General features: G+C 42.7%; 1 protein-coding gene and 1 non-coding gene across 3 annotated transcripts in view; both read right to left on the bottom strand.

The window, feature by feature from the left end:
• Positions 1-23,386, bottom strand: part of iqsec1b (IQ motif and Sec7 domain ArfGEF 1b) — a 659,149-nt gene that overhangs the window by 603,815 nt on the left and 31,948 nt on the right. The gene's annotated exons all lie outside the window — the stretch shown is intronic.
• LOC140388713 (U2 spliceosomal RNA) lies at positions 7,685-7,879 on the bottom strand. The gene has a single exon (XR_011934266.1). It is a non-coding gene; the product is annotated as a U2 spliceosomal RNA (small nuclear RNA).

Below are 23,386 nucleotides of genomic sequence, written 5' to 3'. Positions count from 1 at the left end.
GACGATAGTGACGTTTAAGGGGCTTCTTGACAAATACATGAATAGGATGTGAATAGAGGGATATGGACCCCAGAAGTATAGAAGATTTTAGTTTAGACGGGCAGCATGGTTGGCGCAGGCTTGGAGGGCCGAAGGGCCTGTTCCTGTGCTCTTTGTTCTGGCTTGACAGTAAAGTCAGAATGAGGGGATATGCCAGGCCACTGGTTACAGATTTTCGTGGAATACAATTCTGCTGACTGACCTCGTAGTGGCACCTCGTAGATGCCTAGATTTCAGCTGCAAAAGTTGTTCTGAAACTAGTCCATTTAGCAGAGTAGTAATGAGTCACAGCGTAACAGTTCCCTCAGTGTGAAGACTGCTCTTCGTTTCTACAAGGGTTGTGTAGTGGGTCACTCTTATCACTACTGTCACAGACATAAATAAGAGGTGAGATTGGAGGGGACAAAGTCAATTCGGTTTTCCCTCTCTTAGTTCTCTCACCATTTGCTACAAGTCCAATCTGACAGCTCTGTCCTTCAAGACTCAGCTGGTAAGATACACTTCATGATGCACGTTGAAATTCCTCGCCCAGAGTACACGCTGTGCTCCTGCTATACTCCGATGCTTCTTCCTAGTTGCACTCAACGTGGAGGAGTATGGATTAATCAACTGAAGGTTGAATGACTTCCTGAAATCCAGGTTAGCAATTTCCACTGCCTTACTCACCACAAGCACCATCCTGAAAAAGTGCTCCAGTGAACTGGTCAGAATGGCTCGACTTCTGACTTCATGCTGCCTCTAATCAGACATAATGGGTGCAATTTAACAGTCTGGTCGCGCTCGACTTTGGTGTCGGGCGTGGCATCGTATCTCCCGAAAAGACTCTTGCGTGATTTATGACGCTCAAAACACCTCGTGAGATTCAACAGTCTCGCCCGATGGCTTGATCCAGGTCAGCATATTTAAATGAGCCATTAGGCCAATTTAAATATGTGTCCGCAGGATTCCCCCCAGCACCTGGGACCTAACGGTCGCACCTGCGAGACTTCCCAGGATGCCATTTAGTTCCAGTTTCCACAAACATGGACCTGGACCAGCTGTATGGCCGGGGTGGGGAGGGTCTCCCAGGCCATTAAAGACACCCGATGGGTGTGGACAGGGCAGGGTGGCACCCAAGCCCTCCCTCTGGCACCCAGGCATTTTCAAGGTGCCCAGGTACCAGGCACAGGAACGAGAAGACAGATGAGGGCTGCCAGAGAAAATGGTGCCCCGCGATCTGCGAGGAGCCTTTCGCGCTGGGCTGCAGCCACAGAGAAACACCCACTAAACGTGCCAAAAAAACGGACAAATTTGTTACGGTTAAATCGTGCCAAATCACTGCAGGTGTGTCAACAGGCAACATCTGATTGATGAAAAGCAGGGTGTCCAATTTTGGAAAATCAGAGTACTCAACAAAAGGAGGGGGCAAATCCATACATGGGATATCTTGGTTTCATTACGACAAGAGATGGAACCACAGGTTGTCCATTATATTTCAGAAGAAAAGGACAACTGTTAAAGGATGTCATTTTAACTTTATCTAGAATGGTCTTAATGAGAAAGTGCTGCTGCATATAAATAGATGGGTAAAGATCAGCAGATTCACATACATACGACTTGGGTCTGGATACCTTTCCTGTCAACTTCTCTCCCCTCTACATGTACTTGCAAAGTTACCACAAAGTGGAGTTCTCAGGTGCAATATTTATCTTTTCTACACTATACAACCTTGTATCACCAATGTATATTGCTTATTCCCTCACACTTCTCTCCCAAAATTCAATGTGTCCACAAAATTAACTACAACATTCCATGTTGCACCCATATTCATACAAACTACTTTTCCTTCCCCAAAAAGAATGAAGCACCACATCTTGTGCCTTCCCCCATGGAGAGTTGGGTGATGGTGGGGGGGGGCATTTAATTAGGCAAAGGAGGGGTGATGGGCACGCTGCCACATTCCCATCTCTACCCCAATTAAGTCTACAGGAGGTAGGACTGTGGAGAGCCTTCCTGTACCATTGCCAATTGAGGCACTTAAGTGGGAAATTAATTAGGTGCCTCATCCTACTGCTGTTATCAATCCAACGGCAGGCAGGGGGTTCACTATGCAGGAAACATGATGAGCAAACGTTGGGAGTGCGTTTGCTTGTGGGAACCCGAGGTAACCCTCTTCAAAGTAACTCACCAACTGATCGAGATCTGACAACAGGAAGGAGGGCCTGTTGAGAACCACTTCGATGCCCAAGCTTCCCATCCCCAGCCCGCATGAATCCCACCCAGCTAGCCCATTCACACAATCACTTACCTATGCTTGGATCCCTCCCAATCCAAGGTCTTGGCTGGGTCTAGTATCAGCAATAGCTACCGTTTACCTGGTGTGTTGCAGAGTATAGACGATTGGCCAGCAGCTCTCAAATGGACAGGACCGCCACCCTTGGGGTCCTTGATCCAGAAAGAATGCTGCCCTATCAGGTGCCAGAGTGGCACAAGTGTGGTTGGGGCCTTCCTGAAGAGAGGTAGTACAGGGTATTTGCCAGCTCTCCGGCATGCAGCCCAGGACCCTTGTTCGCTTCCATATGATTGCACAAGATCATTTGAAAATTTGGCATATTATCAATTTAATTTTACCAGTGACATATCTTCGAGTCTGATGCACGATCAATGACCACTAAAGCGAGGTTGTAGTCCAATTGAAGGCTTTAATAAGCTCGATGTTTCCCCGAGCAGCTCAGGTACAGAATGAAGGCTGCTGGGCCGGCACGGGCTCTTATACCCCGCCTTGCAGGGCGGAGCTACCACACAGCTTGACCAATAGGAAGCATACAATAGCTACCAATGGTGTTCCAGCATTACCAGGTACCGTAATACCTCTCCACAGACTACCACAAAGTCAAAAATTTTAAGGTGCAGTTTCGCATTAAGCAAATTATCTGGCGTGCATTAATACAAACCAAGATGTCAGTTCAGATTACATCCGAGGCCCATTCAAGGGGACCACTATATATTACCGTTGGTTTATGCCATTTCACTTTGGAATTAATTCAAATAAATGAGATAACGTAGGAATAGATTTTTTTCTGCAACACATTTTAGATATTAACCTAGAGGGAAAGGGGGATTCCAGCAGACAGGTAGTTAAATTTAAAAAGCCAGGGTTACAAAGAAAGTAACCAAATGTAAAAAAAAACATGAAAATAATTTGTAAGTTTGTTTTGAAGCCACAAGCAAATTTATGAATATATGAAGAGCAGTGTGCTAAAGCAGAATGTGGCCATATTAAAGTCAGATGCAGGTGTGACAACACTGAACATTAAGGAAATTGAAGACTTCTCAAATTACTTAGTAATTTGTTTTGTCAGTGGGAAAAGAACAAAATCCGAATGATATTAACCTAGGCGAAAATCAGTCAGAGAGGAATTTATAAAGTATATTTATGTAGCACCTTTAAAGTATTAAATATCCCTCACACTTCATAGGAGCAGTACTAAACAAGTCACACAAGTAGATTCTCAGGACAATGTAACAGAGATAGAAATAGACAGCCTTACTAATGTCGCAAATATCTCGTCCAAGGCTCATCTCAGGGCCAAATGTGACCCTTCCCTCAAGGTTGTGAATTGACTGGTTTCATCAAGACAAAAGGGGGGAGGGGGCAAGTTTGGCGCTTGCACCAAAACAATGGCTTCTTTCTTCAGTATTTAATTGGAGGGCATTTCTGCTCAGTTGGTGCTGGATATCAAATAAGCAGTCTGATAGGGCCAGCAGGGACAGCATGGTGGCACTGTGGTTAGCACCGCTGCCTCACAGCTCCAGGGTCCCGCGTTCAATTCTAGTCTGTGTGTGGAGTTTGCATTTTTCTCCCAGTGTCTGCATGGGTTTCCTCCCACAGTCCAGATAGGTGGTTTGGTCATGCTAAATTGCCCTGTAGTGTCTTAAAAGATTAGGTGGGGTTACAGAGATAGGGTGGAGGCATGGGCTTAAGTAGGGTGCTCTTTCCAAGGGCCAGGCAGACTTGATGGGCTGAATAGCCTCCTTCTGCACTGTAAATTTGATTCTATGATTATTTAGCAACAATGGGAGGAGTTGAGAGGAAAGGTTGAGGTAGACATGGGGGAAACGGACTGTGGATTTAATACAAGTTTTAAAAAAGCAAGAAATAATAATGGACTGAAGACAGCCAAATCTGCAAAAAAATAAGAAATCACATAGTCATAATGTTTTAAAGTTTTCTATATTCAGGAGTTGAAAATGGAAAATCACATATCACTATTATTTAAGGAAGGAGAAAAATAATTCTTGTCAGCTTATCATTTGAAGTTATTTGAAATTCAGAGTACCTGAGCACTTGGGAAAATATGAACTAAAATGAGTCAGCATGTATCTGTGAAGGAGAGGTAATAGCTGCATAATCTAGTTGATTTATTTAAGAAAGAAAGAAAAAAAGGTCACAGAAAAAGTATGGCTGGGGAAAGTATAATCATGGTCTATATGGACTTTTCTGAACAAAAGATGTTAGCAGACATTAAAGTAAATGGATGGAAATTGGAGCAGTCCTTGAGGCAAGAGTTGGCAATTGGCTGGGAGGAAGGCACATTATTTTGATTGGAGGGAGTGTCCCCAAAATCTGTACCAGAACCAGAGTTTGCCACCAAACATATAATGGCATGGATGAAGGAACAGGCAGTTATCTATTCACATTTGTAAGTGATACTGGTTAGGAGGCATAGCAATTGTGAAGAAATTATAAAGCCACAAACAAATTAAATGGGCAAAATTGTAGCCGATCAAGTTCAATGTAGGAAAATAGATCACCACATTTGCTGACATTTTTAAAAGCGAGAGAGACCAGTATCTTATTGAGACTACTAGTCATCAACTAGAAGAATTACGCCACAAGATTTCATGTCTTAAACTTTTTTTTTTAAAAAGCTGTACAAGAGCTAAACAAAGTACTTTTAATTTAACAATTTTTTTTAAACCACATATTTTACTTGGATTATTAGTGAGCTTATCAGCAACAAAGGAGGACAGAAGCATAATCTCCCATTGGTGGAGCAGCAAACACCTATTGGCTGCGAATGTGCTGAGGACTGTAGGGTCCGAGGAGGGTGAAGTCGCAGTGTGCGTGAGCAGAGCGTGTCTGCATGTCTGCTGTATGCATGTTTCTCTCACATTCTCACCAATGCATAGACAGACCCCCTCATTGGGTGTGGGTATGGAAGTCCCCAAAACTGGGAGTGAGGCTGGCCCTCACACACACTCACCCTCTCGTCATTTATTTTAATTTAACCGCTTATTGTTGTGACATTGCTTTATTTTTGCTCAGCAATTGGGTTTTTCTTAATAACTCATCTTTCCAAAATGTGCTCATCAGCCCCTTCAGTGTGAACAAATTTGTGCTGCCTCCACCACCACTTCCCCCAAAGAGAAACGGTTGGATACGCCTGCTTTACAGGGCTTCTTCACTTCCCAAATCAAGGTGTGCCACAGCATTCAGAAATTCACTTTGATTCTCCTCAGTGCTCCTGCTATTATCTGAAGTATGGGATTTCTTGGGGCCTTTCCACTGGGAGCTAGCTAGGTGAACACCTCACCATTGTGGACTTCTCAGTTCAAGCATGGGCCTCTCTCCCTTCCTCCTTCCAAATGAGAAAACACCCTGGGGTTTCTTACAGCCCTCTGCCACTGGTCTACAGCTCCTGACAGGTTCTCTTTCTGTTCTTCTCAAGGCTGCGTCCAGGCAGACTTCAAATTCCTCTTTTGATAAAACTTTTTTAAAAAAGCTATCCCCACAGAAACAGATTTGAGCTTTTATATCCAATTCCTAAATGTCCCTATTGTTCTTGGAAACCACAGAAATAATTTATTCACACAACTGTAGAGATCCCACTCCAACAAGAAAATTAGGCCACCCATTCTTTGGTATTTACCCACTTCGAACTCTGACCTCAAGTAAACATAAGCCGCCCTTTGCAATTACGGATTTGTTTACCAGCTGCTCAACCAGGGAGATATATCTTGCATTTCAAATAATTCAATCCCGAAACTAAAAATCATATTACAAAACATACAAATCATGAAATTACATAGTTATCAGATGTAGGAGCAAATTAATTTGCTTGAGTGTACAAATGAAAACTTGTACACAGGTTTAAAAAAATGAAGGTGGTAATGAAATGTTGGCTCCCCCCCCCCCCCCCCCCACCTCCGCAAGGTATTGAGCAAACGTGAGCAAGTCGTTTCAACCTAATAGAGCCTTGGTCTGAAATTATTCGGAGTGCTGTGCCTGTTTCAAGGCAGTGATATTGGCTTTAGAGAAGAATATTCACCAGAATGGTGGCCAAGAGTAAATTATGAGGGCAGTTTGCATGAACTTGGTTTGTAATCTTGAGTACAGATGACCAAATGGAGATATATAAAAAATTGAACAAGGTAGTCAGGGAAACTATTTCCTCTAGTATGGAAATCCAGAATATGATGACGAGCTTAAAGATTACAGCTGGGCAATCAAGACCCATGGAGCCACATCCCACGCAGAGCTTAGGCAAAGAGGAAATATTTGGTTAAAAACAAGTAAACACAGCATTCTCCGATTAGCAAAATGCAACATCTAGTATGGCACTGAGCTTCACACATCAGGGAACTTCCAGATCTGATAATTTAACAGGGATAATAGCACTAAAATTGATTTTAAGAAAAACTGAAGATTAATCTGCAGGTCCCCACTTGCAATTGCTATCCCTGCCAAAAGTAACAGAATTTTGAGTCATCCCAAGTCAAATAGCCTATTTATACTCCTGTCTTGTTCCTCTCTGCACAAATGTTGCCAGACCAGAGTTTTTCCAGCATTTTCTGTTTTTATTTATACTCAATGACCAATTAGATATCAATGGGATGATTACACAGTGCGTCACAGGAAATGGCAACACTGAACCAATCACAAGGCAGCAACTTGAGAAAATGAATACAATTGGAAATAGTGGAAGAACAGATATAACAGGGTGAGGCCATATTTGGAGTAATGCGTGCAGTCTGGGTCTTCAACCCATACTGGAATGAATGGATTATCCTAGGGGGGGAAAGAGATCAAGTAAACTAGATTTATATTTGCTCGGGTTAAGATGAGAGTTGATCTCATATGAAACATAAGATTGCTAAGGGGCTTGACAGGGTAGATGTTGGACAGATGTTTCCCCTGGCTGGGGTGTCTAGGACACAGACCCACAGTCTCAGAATAAGAGGTTGTACAATTAATGAGTGTAAAACCAAAATCTGCAAAGAAAATATAAACAAAAGAGAGGCAAAAGGTTACAGACGGAATTGAATTCAATGTTGAGTTGAGTCAAGGCTGTGAAGTGCCTGGAAGAGATGTTTCATCTCAAGCTTACATTGAGCTCCAGTGAAACACTAAGAGGATGAGAAGAGGCAAATCAGTGTGAAACCAAGGTGCAGCAAATACCAAAATGCAGCACTTAGAGCTGCAGCTTAAGCATAAACTTCATGGGGGTGGGGGGGGGGGGGTGGTTATAAACTATTATTTTTTGGTTACGCAATATCATGCATTAAATGGTGTTCTGCTCCCCGTCCCATTTTCAATCCTCACCACAGACACTGGTTACTTGGCTGAGTGTTTCCAGTAATTTTTTTTTTTTTTTTTTAATTTTTCCTTTTCTGAGTTACCAAGCCAGGGCTCAGAGTGTGGGTCAGGGGCGAACCCCTAATCCAGCTCCTCGCCTGCTCCAAAAAACTAATTCAAATTGAATCGAATTTATGGTCCCCACAAGAGAGACATACCAGATCTGAACCCAAAGGCTCAATCTATAGACACTTGATCTTAGCCAAAAGGCCGAGAAGCGATGTTTCCAGTATTTTTATTAGTTATTGCCTGGTCTACTGCAGCAATTATCGTTATTTTATCGTCACTTGAAGCTACTCATTACATTGCAATTTAATTAAGACACTGTGCCACCATTGAAATAATTTTTACTTTCCTATTAAAAGATTGGAAGCCTGATCATAATTTTCATAAGTGGTTTATAGTGATATCACTTAAAAATCAATCCAGATGAATTTTAGGCTGCAGTGATAACTTCACCATCCAAAATTAGCAATACTACAAGTTTGATTTCCCTCAGCATTTCTGACAATTCTAAAAACTCATTCCAAATTATGCCTTGGGTGAAGGAAATTGTCCAAATCATTAACTTGGTCAACACACTGCTTCAGATATTTTCCACTGAACAACCACATCTTGCTTCTCTTGTATTTTAATAACAAATTGCCAAATAGTTTTAAATAAATAGTACATTATTAATTTCTATCGCTAATTTTCTGGAATAAAAAGAACTCAGTTCACTAACTGGTAACGATACTGGAACAAGTTAGTCATAAATTATTAAACATAGCTTTGCCAGAATTAATCTATTGTCAGGTTTGAATTATAAAAACTGGATGTAAAATCCTGTCTATTGTCTGTACTCCTTTTCTAAATCAGCAACTCTTTCCCCTGTTTCCTGGGTGAAAATATCATCCAAATCATTGCCAAACAGCCAACATTTATTATGAAGACCACACATTTCCACTACCCAAACAAATGGCAAACATTTTAACTTCACATTTAAAATTTGAAACTCCATGTTTTGTTTATAGGTTTCTTACCCTGCTTCAGTTACATCACCAGGTAACCAAATAGATTTATTCTTTATACGGTAACATGCACGATTGAACAATGTGCAAAGTAGATTTGATTTGAGGTTGCGCTTTCACTCGCATTAGGATAAGCTAATAAAACGAAATGTGGAAGGCAAGGAAGAGGGAGAAAAAGGATGCGGGTGCCTAAGAATGCGATCATTCCGAATTCCTTTGTGCCATGATCATAGAATTTACAGTGCAGAAGGAGGCCATTCGGCCCATCGAGTCTGCACCGGTTCTTGGGAAGAGCACCCCACCCAAGGTCCACACCTCCACCCTATCCCCATAACCCAGTAACCTCACCCAACACTAAGGGCAATTTTGGACACTAAGGGCAATTCATCATGGCCAATCCACCTAACCTGCACGTCTTTGGACTGTGGGAGGAAACCGGAGCACCCGGAGGAAACCCACACACACACACACACACACACACGGGGAGGCTGTGCACAGACAGTGACCCAAGCCGGGAATCAAACCTGGGACCCTGGGGCTGTGAAGCAATTGTGCTAACCTTAAATGCTACTGTGCTGCCCACCCATCAGTTGAACATTATGCAAGTGTTCTCACAAACTAGACCTGAAGACAGCTTGGCGGGTAACCAATACCCCTCCAGGTTTGCTTTTATGCACTGTACGATTCTGCACGCCTCGATGGGCCAGGTTCAGCCGAGTCCCGCCGGTGTGGGTTACACATGGTCCTACCTGGCGGGACCTCAGGAGTTCTGGCTGCAGGGGCCGTCCTGTTTGGAGGGTATGGGGAACCAGACTCCAGGGGGGGGGGGGGGGGGGGGGGGCTCCACGGTGGCCAGGCCCGCGATCGGGGCCTACCGATCGGCGGGCGGGCAAATTCCAAGGGGTCTGTGTTCCTCTGCGCCAGGCCCCTGTAGGGCTCCGCCATATTGCCCAGGGCCGGCTCGGAGACAGCAACCCACACGCATGCGTGGACCCACGCCGGCCGTGCCGCACGTGCGTGGACTCGCGCCGGTTGTCGAGCGCCGGAGCAGCGGACAGCACCCATGCCATACTAGCCCCCTAGGAAGGGGTGAATGCCTGGGCCTGGAGGCCCGTTGATGCCGGAGTCGCTCACGCCGGTTTTGACAACGGGTCAACACTTGGCTGGGATTTCGGAGAATCCCAGCCCTCCTCTAGTTTCTTCATGGTTGTCAGATCTGCCTTTCAAGTGCCGCTTGTTTCATTGTTAAGGCATACCATAAATATTAGCTGTTGTTCATCAGAAAATGTATTTACACAAATGCTAACAATACTGATAATTTCAATAGTCTGAGGTGTTTGGCAAACAAACTTAATTTGCCAAGATTTTGAGTCAAGGAGCCTCAATAACGGAAGCATTTCTTCCCATCACAAAACTAAGCTGCTCTTATCTTCAGACATCTTTTATCTGCTACACGTCCATGCAAAATGCAGAAATCTTTGAGAGCAAATATGCTGTTTACCCTAAAATTTCATACACAAGCATATAAAAGGTTGAAGCTAGAACTCTGAAGCAGTAACATGCACTGCCCCATGTACAATTAATACTCCACAAACAGTTTTACCACATTACTGGTTTAACACATTTCATTTATCATAACTGTATTCCATGACATATACACCCCACCCCCAGCTCGCACGTTAGGATGACTGACTGGAGGTCATGGACCACAAAATGTAAAAAAACAGTCACAATAATATTTATAGTTCATGATTATGAAGCAGATTGCACACACCGATCTGTAGATTGCTTTACGCTGCTTACTCCTTCCTGCTGGTTCCAAACTGGCCAGCTTTATTTATACAGGGAGTCTGCTAATCATTTCTCCGCCCCCCTCATTGGGGAAGCTCATACTCCCACAGGATTGTGGGATTGTCATTAGTCCCCAGCCAATAGTAAGCAGGCAGGTTATAACACAGACACAAATATTTTGCACAGATGCAATGGTTTCAGACTTGGATTTCAGTGATCATACCCTATGCTAGTGCTAGCAGCCCCTGTTTTATTTCTATAATTTCCCAGGTTTATTGTACACGTCTAATAGAAAGTTTATTTGGAAGTTATTCACATATTTCTGTATCTCCATTCATTATTAAAGCATACTTTAACAGTTAAAATGCTCAAGACAGTTGTTCTAAATTATACAATAGGGGGAATGAACATTTAGCATACGTTGCTAAATTGTAAAGACATATCAAAGCGATCTACTGGTAAATATCTTGCTTCCCTGAGTGTGATTAAGTTTGACACTTGAAGCTTTTAACTTTGAGGGTAATGTCTCTCAATATGACTTTAATATTTAATCTGGCTGCAATGTGAATCTGCAAAAATCAATTCCCTGGCCAACCAAAAGTTCTCCAGACTTTCCTTAGCAGTGATTTAATAGCAATAGTTAACAGTCCAGAATGTTGTTCAACCAAATAATAGATTTGTAAAAAAGCAAGGAATATTTCTACCTCTGGTCAAGTGAAAAGCAAGCCACTGCTTACACCAGGAAATAAATATTCTGCAATCATGCAATGCAAATTCCTACTCTGCAAGGGATTTTAATCTTAATAATGACCAAGAAATAAAAGTTGATGTCCTGTTGCAATGCTCAGACAAAATATTCCCCCTCACGCTGCAAACTGTCTCTGCTTCATAATATTTATTTGCCAGTTCCCTGGTTTCTTATAATGGATTCTACTGCTACTCAAAAAAAAAACTTAGCGAGAAAGATTCTAGCAACTTTGCTGGTACATGGCTCCTCAGAGTCCTTCATCAATGCCAGAGCTAGAGAGGACCAAGAAAAGGTATCTTTGAGAAATTAGCATATATTTAAAAATGATACGAATAAGTTAACATTTCATACATGAGATTATAAGAATTAACATGCTTGGAATTCAAGTCAATGGCATGGATAGGAAATAGACAGTGTTGTGTTATGCTTCTTCACGTATCATAAGCAGCTTCCTTGATATATACTCTGACAAAGGAAGGTTCAGACTTGGAGATAGATTTAACACATTTATTGAACAATTAACAATTCTCCTACTTGGGTTCGACTCTCCTGCTAATCTTACTATACTAACTCAATCTAACTAACCAGTCTGCTCTAAGCCATGCAGTGGGGGTGATGCTTCCTGATCTGCCCCTGTCTCTCTGAGTGTCGCCTATGGAAAGAGAAAGAGCATGTGTGCCCTGTGCTTTTATATGGGTAGCCCCCTTGTGGTAGTGTTACCTTTGGGTGTGTCTTGACTGCCCATTGGTCGTGTCCTATCTTACTGACCTGTTGGTTGAATGTCTGTGTCATGATGTCTCCCGTGCTCCCTCTAGTGTTTATCTAGTTCCAGTGTATTTACATTAACCCCTTGTGTATTTACAGTGATGCAGATCACCACAGACAGCAGAGCTTTAGGCTAAAATGACCATTCTTAAATTGATCGGAAGTAACAAATGGTGCATCCCAGAAAGTCACTTAGACCTCAGCATTTTACCCATACAAATGGGAATAGCAAGGAAAATATCAAAGTCTGTAGCTTTATGAATACATACCTCAAAGAACTATTTTGCTTTTAAAAAGTAGAACATCAAATTATTTGGGAACGGACCTTGGATTTTCTTCTTTTTTTTTTATAAATCAAAAGGTTACAAGTTCACTTTGGACTGTAAGCAAACTGTCTTTACCCAAAAGTGACATGACCTCAGCAAAAAGACCAGCAAGGCATTCAAGGAGTTTCCTTAAACTTTAATTGCTGGGAGAGAAAAGTTATAATAATCTTTATTATCGTCACAAGTAGGCTTACATTAACACTGCAATGAAGTTACTATGAAAAGTCCAGAGTCACCACACTCCAGCGCCTGTTCCGGGAGAATTCAGAATGTCTAAATTACCTAACAGCACGCCGTTTGGGACTTGTGGGAGTTTTCCTATTGGCCAGGTGTTTTGCCTCTTAAGTACCAACCTCTACAGAGATCTTCTTTGCTTTGTCCTTTTTGTGTTTACGTGCACCCAATGTTTACGTGTTGGGATTTAAAAGGGGGTCATATTTACACAATTCCATTTCCAGATTGCAAACTGTATGCTAACCATTTTTTTCAACTTGTTTTTTTAAGTTTTGCCTCCTTATAAAGCATTTACCGAGTTTATTGAAAGAAGCCTGGTTAAAGTATCTTTTATTCAGAGTCTAACAACGGTGCAAATAAACAATTGACGATTTTGATGAGCGAATTAAACATTTGGACTAAAGGTGCATCCTGTGGAGTAGTGTGGCCCGAGAAACTGTGTACTGCTCCCAGTCATAACATTTGGTACTGAAGGGGTATATACGTTTATTGTAAGAGCAGCTGGATCTCTGTTCAGGAAAAGAACAGAAAACCATCACTTCAGATTTAGAATTCTGGTTAGGACAATTTTGAGTTATAGGTTCAACATTATGCATCCTATTTTAGAAATAATATACTAGCCATGCAATGAAGACTGGGATAGTTCATTAGATTGCTCCCAGACACCTTGCTCTCAAACCAAGCTAACTAATGAGCTGAGAGACTCAAGGGAAGAATGTTGGCTGGGGCTCTGTGCTCTCCTTTGAAAAGGCTCCAAGGTCTTCCCTATTCTCCTGTACTGGCCAAGTTTATCATCCAAGACATAATATTTTCACCAATGCAGAACTCCTTCAGTACTGCTCTGAAGCAGCATTCCACATTGCTGCCTGAGCAACCAATGCAGGGCTTCAAGTCAACAACCTTTTGGCTTGATCAGCATACAAAAAAAAAAGACAAGGGGCTAGAGGTTGGTATCACTTACAGGTAATCATTGATGTGGTATTACACAGTTCTGCACGATACTCGTCATGGTCACTGGACTGGATGCTTATCCTGTAAGCAATGTTCATTAGTGACCAGGGTATGGAATTTACCAGTTGACACAAAGCAGGCATACTGAACAATCCCTGCACCAGAATTAGCATCCTCCTTCCTTAGCTAAGGTTTTAGGGCAAGCTGCTCCTGTCTCCATGGGCAGCTCTTCAGATGGAAGCATTCCATTTCAGGTCTCAAGTTCCAGGGTGGGGACAGAGCCAACAGTGGGACAAGCGGGACTGTGGTTTGCACGGGCAGTGGAAGTACTGCAGAGCTAGCAATGATGCTCCTGCACCTCCATCACTCCAAACATTTAGACAAAATGTTTTTACTTATTTTTACTGTGGCTGTTGCTGGTGAGGCTGCATGTTCACCCCAAAACAGGAGAGCAGCACATCAGAGATCAGCTCTACGGGTTAGGTTGAAAGTTGCAGGATAGGTTGAGAAAATGGTTATAAAAGACATGCCATGCATACTGAATAAAAATCAAGTTTGAAGACTAAATTTTAGCCAGAAAGTAGGGCATCAACTTTTACACAATAATATTTGAGGGGTTAACTCCATTTTCTTGCTATCGCAAAGCTGCCAGGTCGGAGATGTTCCCAGCTAACCCCACCCCAAAAGCAGTACAAATTTATTTTAAAAATTTTTATTTATAAATAATGAAGACAATCTCTGTACATCAAATTCAAAAGCAAAAGCCATATACTGATGTATACCAGTTCATTCTTTTTTGATGGTACAGAGAATATTACTGCTTAGCACCGATTGCCTAATAGGATACATAAATCACCCTCCTCGCCTTCAGAACCAACCAATGTCTTCTAATCTGCTTCTTGAACGGCATATGGACCAATATCTTCTTCAGCAATCACATTGTCATCAGCTATCTTTCCACAAATACTAACTCTGTGCCATCAAGTGAATTGGCTAATCCTACAAGTGCTTTAACAAAATCTCCATTCTAATTTCATCTCTGACATCTACAGGACTGCTAACATCAAGAGTCCATATGCTGCCTCCCTTGGTTATTGCCTTCCCTCCTCCAACCATTTCACTTTTTTCCCAGGTTATCCCTGAAGGGCATGTTTAAAGATAGGCAATAGTTGAACTAGGCTGGTTAGACCACCCAGGAATCACTGCAATATCATGGCTTTGTGGTCCAACTTCAGCAGCACAATTAACAACAAGGAGTGATCTGTACATGTCCTAGGTGAGGAGACACTTTCTTTGCATCATCCTCTTGTTCAAGAACTCCAAAAGCTTTCCTCAGCATCAGTTTCAAGCCACCTTCATCCATCTAACTTTTAATTGTGAATGTGGATCACTCCTTTTGGGAATTACTGTTTTGGGAGGGTTGTTCCTCACTGATATCAGCATTGGTTTAAGCTTTGCCCCATCAGCCATGCCCAACAGCACAAAGGTGATTCCATTCTTTTCATGGCCAGTTGTCATCACCAACATGGTCTTCTCGCCAACTTTGTTCAGTTTGACTGGTTGTGATGCCAAATTCATGGGAATTGCACCCACTCCCAACACAGGCTGATCTGTATCCCCCCTTCTGCTGATGCTTAATTGTAAACTGCTAAAATGTGTTAAGAGGGTTGTCAAGTTCAGTTCAAAATTGTTCCTTTTCATAAACCTGGTACAACATCCAGGGCTGCCTTTGAAATCTGGAATGCCTCATTTTCTTGCTCGTTTCCGGGCAAAGATTCAGAACTTGAGAAACAGATTCCATTCTGGCAATTTTCATTGGCGTATTTTGCAACTAGTTTTCCAGCTGTGTGGTCACATGGTAGGTTTTCCCTCGGTTGGCGCATTTATTCTTGGGCACCTGCCCAAGTTGTGTGGAGAGCCGTCTCTCATCTTGAACAGCCTTTTCCGATATCTTGTGGCACAATTATTTTGTCTGCTCTGCAAACTCCAAGTTGAACTGGGCTTTGTATCTACCTTTGTTCTTGACACAATATTGCCATACAACAGGGCAGGACTGGTGGGAATGTAACACACCAGTGAGGTGATAACCTTTATGTCACATGTTGATGCACACAAATACTAGCAGAATAACTGCCGCTGATGCTGTGCTATAATTCTATCAAGTAGGTTCAAACCAGGGCAGGTTTAACTTCAATGGCAAGTGGATTTTAAATACTTTGGCTCAAGGCCAGGGGTCGACATTTACACAAGGATGTACATACGGTATGTGATCCCTGACTTTTTAAAATAGAGGCATGAAGCATAAAAACAAAGAGGTTACTGTAAACCATTATAAAACGCTGGTTCAGCCACAACTGGAATATTACATTCATTTCCGAGGGCAATACTTTAGGAAGGATGTGAAGGCATGGGGGAAGGCACAGGAAAAGGGACTTCATTTAGAAGGACAGATTGCAGAAGTTGGGGCTATTTTCCTTAGAAAACAGAAGGTTGACATTTGATGGAGTAGGTTTGAGAGGTCCAAGTCATAATAGACAGGGAGAAGCTGCTCCTATTGGTGGAATGGTTGTGAACCAGAGTATTCTGATTGAAAGTAATTGGCAAAGGATCCAGAAGTGACAGGAAGAAAAACGTATTTTATTACACAGCAGTGGGTTAGGACATGGCATGCACTGCCTGTGTGGTGGAGGCAGACAAAAACATTGCAAGGCTGTGGGGGAAAAGGCAGGGAATTGAACTAGCCGAGTTACACCTGCAGAGAGCCAGCAGGGACACGTGCTTTTAAAAGCCTTCTTCTCAACTGCAAATATTTTATGATAATTGCCATGGAGTCCATTAGGAACCAATCATATAGGCAGAATGAAGAATGAGGTTCTGTTGAGAGCATTGGAGGAGCCAGGTTCAAATTAGAATGCAGATCCTCACAGGTAATGATCTTTGAATTGTTGCCCGAACCAGAGGAAAATTGGCATGGGGCAAGCAGGTTAAAAGGTTAAGTTGATGGCTGGAAGTAGTGTGGGACATGGATGGAGCTTATCATTCATGGGGTTCTGGCACCAGGGTGCTGTTCTGTTGTAACAGGCTCCCCTTAGAATAGGTGGAGACCAATGTCCTGATGAGGTAAATAATTAAAGCTTTAACAAGGAGGCGACAGAAGAAAGAGAACTCAGAAATGAGCAACATTAAATCAATAAGAGGAATGGCAAGGTTTCCATGCCGAGTAGTGATTTGGATTTTAAAAAAATAAACAGAGTGAGTCAGGAAGGGTCAAAAAGCGTAACGGTAACGGAGGCATGAGCAACGAGGGTTACAAGAAAAAATATAAAAACTAAAAGCACAATATTTAAAAATGTTAAGCATTCACAATGAAATAGATGAATTAATAGTACAGGCAATTAATGGTTGGATCCAATAGCTGCTACGGTGACCTGGCTTTGAAGTGACCACGGTTGGGAATTCAATATTCCAGGATACAAAAAGAGTCGAGCAAAATGGTAAAAGGAGGGGTTGCCCTGATAAAGGATGGGATAAAGACAGAAGAAAGAAAGGATCTTAGAAAGATACAGGATCATTTTGGGTGAAGCGAAGAAACAAGGAATCACGGGGGCGGGGGGGGGGGAGGAAAGAGTAGTTTATAAGCCCCTAGTAGAAGTTTAGTATGGGCAGAGTACCAATGAGGTAATTAATGGTACATACAAGGAGAGCAATACAGTTATCATCGGGAACGCTAATCTTCATTTAGCCTGGGCAACCTAGTTTGCAGTAGTAGTAGTAGTATAGAGGATGAATTTATGGAATGTGTTCAGAATAGTTTTCAAGATCAGATACATCCAGCATAAAAGGAACTCTGGAGAAGAGTGATCACAATAAGGTTTTGTGATATGTCCAAAATTAGGATCTTAAACCTGAACAAGGTCAACAAGGTAGGTATGAAGGGACAAGATTGGGAAACTAGATTTCAAAATACTACAGTAGATAAGGATTGGGAAACGTGAGAAAATTGATTCTTATTTTGAAAATGTGCATGCCTTTAATAAAGGTCCCTACAGGAAAAGTGAACCAACTGTGGCTCACATGCATTTCTGAGATTTGAGCATAAAATTGAAGGCTGACATTTTTAATGCTACCAAAAAGAATAGTAAGCCTGAGGATTAGGACCATTTTAAAATTCCACTAAGGATGAAGTAATAAAGAAAAGGAAATAGGATACAACAGCAAACTGGAGAAAGACTTAAAAACACATCAGCATTTCAACAGGCTATGTAAAAAGATTACCAGTGAACATGGGTCCATGGTAGCACAGTGGTTAGCACTTCATAGCGCCAGGGTCCCAGATTCGATTCCAGACTTGGATCACAAGTCATGTACGCTCTACCCGTGTCTGCGTGGGTTAATCTCCGGGTGCTCTGGTTTCCTCCCATAAGTCTCCGAAAGACTTGCGGTTAGGTGAATTGGACATTCCGAATTCGCCCTCTGTGTACCTGAACAGGCGCCGGAGTGTGGTGACTAGAAGATTTTCACAGTAACTTCATTGCAGTGTTAATGTGACAGTCATAAAGATTATTATTAGAGACAAAGGCAGGAGAAAATACAAATGGGGAATAAAGAAATGGCAGACACTTAAAACAAATACAATGACCTGCCAAGTTTGAATTTAAACGAAAGCTTGAAAGTTAATGGTTCCTCAGTGCATTCTCTATGGCAGCACATCTACTGGAGTCCAATTGCCAACCAGTCAGCACTTTCTTCTTCTGCGGTATCAAATTGTTGTTCCCTTTACAACTGGTATTCTTGTGTACATCTCCTGATGAGTGCAAGACAAAAAACTTTGACAGTAGGTCTTTTTTTCAGCAATACTCAAGTTGTGCACTTCCAAACGACTAACTACCAGAAGATGAAGGAACAGAAGCTAACCCTAACCCTATGAGTTCCTTGGAACCAATTGTCTACATTTAGGAATTTTTAAAGAAGAGGTGGCTACAAAAATAGTGGATGCATTAGTTTTGATCTTCTAGTACTTGCTAGATTCTAAAAATGCTCCCCATTGATTAATAATAACTTTATATAGACCTTACTTTATTAGAGAATTCAGAATGTCCAATTCACCTAATAGCACGTCTTTTGGGACTTGTGGGAGGAAACCGGAGCAAACCCACTCAGACAGGAGAGAATGTGCAGACTCAGCACAGACAGTGACCAAAGCAGGAATCAAACCTGGGTCCCTGGTGCTGTGAAGCAACAGTGCTAACCACAAGGCAGAAAATACAACCTTGCGTTTCAAGAAAGGACGGGGAGAAGAAAAAAAAATAGGACTAGGGAAAATGCAAGAATCTGTCTGGGATTGAAAATAAGGGTTCTTAAAATGTTGATGGGTAAAATAAATGTGTATTTGTATTTCTTTAATATTTTTTAGATTTTAATGCAAAACGGGTACAGTACAGAAGAATTATTGCAAATTTAAAAACGAGTAAGGCAGGATGTCAGATTTTATGAACTAATGCTTCCTGTTTCAATATCAGATCAATAAGAAAAAACAATTCAGGGGAGTGACAGGATAACCATATAAATAAGATTGGATAACATCTCAGACCACATACCTTTATGTATTACGAGATCAAGGTTTACAATATGGCTCAAGGGAAACCTAACAGGAGTCGGTCAGACAAGGCAGAGCCTATTTTGAGGCAGTATTCCCACGCTTTACAGAACGCATCAGACTTAAAACGGATCACAGACGTCAAGAATTCCACTGGAATACATTCAATGACCAATTTATGCCAGTTTTGAATTGAAGGATGCTTGTCACTGACTCAGGAGCAGAAGATTTTTTTATGAGCTTCAAAAGTTAGGATTAATGAGTAATTCTCCCATTTGTAAGGCCCAGCATTAAGAATCAAGGATTAAGTTCGAACGTCCTGTCAAATATTCTCTACGGCTCCCTAACTACACCAGACCAATAGGATGGAATCTTAACACAGGTCCATACGCAGTGTACATCACCACATTTGAGTACCAGGGACTTAGCACATCGGGGATATAGCAGGTTCAAACTGGTGTCTCAAACTAGGCGTAATAATCTTGTAAACTTTGTGTCACAAGTAGGCTTACATCAACACTGCAATGACGTTACATCAACACTGCAATGTTAGTGAGAAAATCCCCTAGTCACCACACTCCAGCGCCTGGGGTGCACTTGAGGGAAAATTTAGAATGTCCAATTCACCTAACAAGCACGTCTTTCGGGACTTGTGGAAGGAAACCGGAGCACCCGGAGAAAACCCATGCAGACACGGAGAGAACGTGCAGACTCCACACAGACAGTAACCAAAGCGGGAATCGAACCTGGGCCCCTGGCACTGTGAAGCAACAGTGCTAAGCACTGTGCTAATGTGCCACCCATGCAAATAGTGCAGTTTCTTAAACTAACTTGTCTTCATTCCAGTGCAAACCAAAATTTTATTGGCATAGAAACATAGAAAATAGGAGTGGCCATTCAGCCCTTCGATCATGCTGCATCATTCTTCTGATCATCCAACTCAGTAATCTGTTCCCATTTTCCACTCATATCCTTTGATCATTTTAACCCCAAGAGCTATATCCAACTCGTTGAAAACAGACAATATTTTGGGCTCAACTGCTTCCTGTGGTAGCGAATTCCACAGGTTTATCACTCTCTGGGTGAAGAAGTCTCTCCCCATCTCGGTTCTAAATGCTTTACATTGTACCTTAGACCCCTGGTTCAGGATGCCCCCAGCATTGGGAACATCCTCCCTGCATCTACCCTGTCTGTTCCCGTTTGAATTCTATAGGTTTCTATGAGATCCCCTCATTCTGCTGAACTCCAGTGAATATAATCCTAACTGACTAAATGTCTCCTCATACATCAGTCCCGCCATCCCAGGAATCAGTCCGGCAAACCCTCTCTGCGCTGCCTCTGTAGGAGGAACATCCTTCCTTAGAGAAGGAACCAAAACTGCACACAATATGACATGTGTGGCCTCACCAAGTCCTGTATAACATCCCTGCTCCTGTACTCTAATCCTTTCGCTATGAAGACTAACATACCATCTGCCTTCTTTATTACCTGCTATTCCTGCATGATTACCTTCAGCGACTTGGACACCTGGGTCTTGTTAAACAGTCCCCTCTCAATTTGTAGCCATTCAGAAAATTACGTGCCTTCCTCTTTTTACGACCAAAGTGGATAACCTTTTATTCACATTATACTGCATCTGCCAAGCATTTACCCACTCACTCAATCTGTCCAAATCACACTGAAGCATCTCTGCATCCACCTCACAGCTCACCCTCCCACCAAACATTGTCATCTGCAAATTGAGATATTTAGTTCCCTCATCTAAATCATTAATATATATTGTGAATAGCTGGGGTCCTAGCACTAATCCCTGCAGAACCCCATTAGTCACTGCCTGCCATCCAGAAAACCAGTTTTCTTTCTATATCAACACACTCATCCCAATCCATGGCATTTTAAAAACCTCTTCTGTGGGACCTTGTCGACAGCTTTCTGAAAGTCCAAATAAACCACATCCACTCACTCCCCTTCATCAACTCTGCTAGTTGCATCCTTGAAGAACTCGCTCCCCTTCATCAACTCTGCTAGTTACATCCCTGAAGAATTCAAGAAGAGGAGTTAAGATGCAAAGTTTTATTCAGGGTAAAGTCTCAGAGTTGCAGAAAAAAAGGAGTTTGGGGATGTCAAATTGTTGGTATAGCTGCTCAAAGGATGACAAGGAGGCATCAGGTGAACACATCTCCCAGCCTACAATACCTCTCTCTCCCCAAGTAACAAATCCATGGTCCACAAGACCTGGTGGGCATCCAGGCTGGGAGGATGGGAGAACGAGCGCAAATCAGTTTAGATCTCCCTTCCAGTTGGTGGACCATTCTCCACGCTATAGGATTTTATCTAGCAGAACCAGTCCTATTTTCGCTATAAAGACCAAGACCTACAATGGGTAAGCTGACTGATTCACTTCAATATTGAGCCAAATGGAAGCAGGATCCTTTGTAACCAAATCCCTTATAAATCTTTTTTTTTTTTTTTTTAAATAAATTTAGATTACCCAATTATTTTTTCCAATTAAGGGGCAATTTAGCGTGGCCAATCCACCTACTCTGCACAGTTTTGAGTTGTGGGGGCGAAACCCATGCAGACACGCGGGGAGAATGTGCAAACTCCACACGGACAGTGACCCAGAGCCGGGATCGAACTTGGGACCTCAGCGCCATGAGGCAGCTGTGCTAACCACTAGGTCACCATGCTGCCCTATCCCTTATAAATCTTATAACCGGAGAAGGCACAAACCCTATCCACCATAAGGATGGCACGATGGCACAGTGGTTAGCATTGCTGCCTCACAGCAGCAGTGACCCACGTTCAAATCCAGCGTTGGGTAACTGTGTGGAGTTTGCACGTTCACCAAGTGTTTCCTCCGGACGGTCCGGTTTCCCCCCTCAGTCCAAAGATTTGTAGGTTAAGTGGGGATGCAGGGAATGGAGAGTAGTGGGCTTAGGTAGTGTGCTCTTTTAATAATAATAATCTTCATTGTCACAAGTAGGCTCACATTAACACTGAATGAAGTTACTGTGGAAAGCCCCTAGTCGTCACACTCCAGCACTGTTCGGGTACACAGAGGGAGCATTCAGAATGTCCAATTCACCCAACAGCACGCCTTTCGGGACTTGTGGTAGGAGACCAGAGCACCGGAGGAAACCCACGCAGACACAAGGAGAATGTGCAGACTCCACACAGACAGTCACCCAAGCCGGGAATTAAACCCGGGTCCTTGGCGTTGTGAAGCAACTGTGCTACCGTGCTGCCAATGATCGGTGCAGACTTGATAGACCAAATGGCCTCCTGCACTGCACATTGCAGGGATTCTGTGAACATCAGTAATAGTGGGAACGGAGACATCTGGCATTGACCCAAACAGAAGCACATCATCCGCATGAAACGTGTATTCTAATGCTGCTTCTCCCCACATCCCAGCCCCAATATCAACAAGGGATCCTGCCTAATAGCCTGCACCAGTGGCTATAGAGTCACAGGATAAGGCAGCATAATTCATTCCAGCGACCTTGAGTGGACTTCGAACTTCATCAAAGCCTCAGCGTTTCAGCTGCATCGCCGTCAAAAAGTGCTGGAAACCTTCACCCCTTCATGGAGCCAGGTCCCACTCGCACCTCACTATCTCCAGGACCCTCTGGCAATCTTGTGCACACTAATTATTATAGGCCTGGAACGTTGGTTGTCCCTCGGCCTTGTAGACAGGATACGATGCACCATTTCCAATTTGGAACGCCCAGCCTTCACATCCAGCTTCAGGCGACGTGGCAGCCAGTTCACCTCAGCGAGCGCCATGTCGAGAGACCAGTCAAGTCGCAATACTGAAAAGGCAGCTCCAGTCCCGCCTAACACAAATTCTGGATTTCTTCACGTTTTTCAGCATTTCCTCTCCAATACTTATCCTGAAGTCTTCCAGGGAAGTATTACCAATTATTAACTTTTGGATTAGGCAAGCATGTGCCTGGTAAACAGGATAAAAGGCAGATTATAAAAGAGTAGCACCAGCGCCTGCGGAAAAGCTGCTATTCCCACGCCCGCAACACGTGGTTCCAAGTAAAATATTCAATGAGATGCTACACCAGAGGTTATTACACAACTTAATTTTCATTGGATTAAAAATTGGTCAATGAACAAAAACAGGAATAAATAGGTCATTCGCGATGGCAGGCTATATAAATCAGTGGTACAACACAAGGGATCAGTGCTACTTTTTCCTTTCATGAGATGTTGGTGTCGCTGAATGGGCCTGGATTTGTTACCCATCCTTATTTCCCTCAAACCATGGCTTGCTAGGCCATTTTAGAGAGTGGTGAA

This window comes from Scyliorhinus torazame, chromosome 13 (assembly GCF_047496885.1).
Source record: "Scyliorhinus torazame isolate Kashiwa2021f chromosome 13, sScyTor2.1, whole genome shotgun sequence".
Taxonomy (NCBI): Eukaryota; Metazoa; Chordata; class Chondrichthyes; order Carcharhiniformes; family Scyliorhinidae; genus Scyliorhinus; species Scyliorhinus torazame.
This window is presented reverse-complemented; position numbering and strand designations above follow the sequence as displayed.